The sequence below is a fragment of the Charadrius vociferus genome, unplaced genomic scaffold, assembly GCF_000708025.1.
Source record: "Charadrius vociferus isolate BGI_N301 unplaced genomic scaffold, ASM70802v2 scaffold579, whole genome shotgun sequence".
In the NCBI taxonomy this organism is placed as follows: Eukaryota; Metazoa; Chordata; class Aves; order Charadriiformes; family Charadriidae; genus Charadrius; species Charadrius vociferus.
The window spans coordinates 167,336-168,351 of NW_009661367.1; the positions used below are offsets into that span (position 1 = coordinate 167,336).

General features: G+C 64.4%; 1 protein-coding gene across 1 annotated transcript in view; it reads right to left on the reverse strand.

Annotated features, from left to right (window-relative positions):
- Positions 1-1,016, reverse strand: part of SCARF2 (scavenger receptor class F, member 2) — a gene marked incomplete at both ends in the record, with an annotated part of 10,056 nt that overhangs the window by 2,607 nt on the left and 6,433 nt on the right. The window lies entirely within an intron of this gene.

The following is a 1,016-nucleotide window of genomic DNA, read 5'->3' on the forward strand; positions in this document are numbered from 1 at the left end:
GCCCCGTGGTATTTTCCCCCCCCCCCCCCCGCCGATACATCATGGGCTGAAGGGGCTGGGAGAAATGTGGGTGCTTCCCATGGGTCCCCTCCTGCTGCTTCTCCCCAAAACCTGCCGGACCCACGGATCCCCAGGGAGATGCTGCAGATCCGAAGCTAGTGCTGAGGCTGGGGAGCAGCTTTTGATGGGGGCAGCCGGGGTTCCAGGCACCCGGTGAGCCTCAGTGGGGCTTCAAAACCTGCTGCCTCACCTGGGGAGGTTCTACCACACATGGGCTTGTGCTTGCTGGTGGCGACTATGAACACATTTGAGCCCAGAAGGGAAAACCCGCCTGGTGCCAGCAAACGCCTGGCTGCGGCTCTCCAAGGACACAACCAGACCTGGAGTGACCATCTACCAGGTGTCCTCAGCTTTGGCCAGCGCTGGTTTCACCATGACATCTCCACAGGGTCCTGAGCACCTCCAGCGCTGACCTGGGACTTGGGATGGGGCATTTCAGCATCCCCTGGACCCTCCTGCAAGGGCAGGACCAATGTGGGGAACAGGCGACCTCTGCCACCGCCGCATACTGGCCACCACAGCTTTCAGGTGGAGCCACGCGCTGACACGGCATCACGGTCACTGGGCAGTACAGGGATGGAGCTGCCGCAGGCACCCCGGCAGGTCTCCGTTGCCCGGGGGATCCCCAGATTCAGCAGGGGCTGGAGACCTCACCGGATCACGCACCAGAGGACCAGGAGCTGCTGAAGCCCACACCGGCTCCGCTGCGCCGCGTGGGATAACACGACAAACCCAAGGCAAGCCCTGACCAAAGCATTTCCCGCCCCCTCCCCAGTGAAATAACAGCCCCCAACCGCACGAAAAGCCTCCAGGAGTACCCCCAGCCCTACCAGGATGCCCAGACCATCCCGAGCATCCCTCCGGCACCGGCTGCATCCCGGGGCTGCGGCCGCCCTCTTTACACAGAGCAGCTTTACACAGGGCCGGCGGGGGGCAGGCGCAGGCCGCCCCCCCGG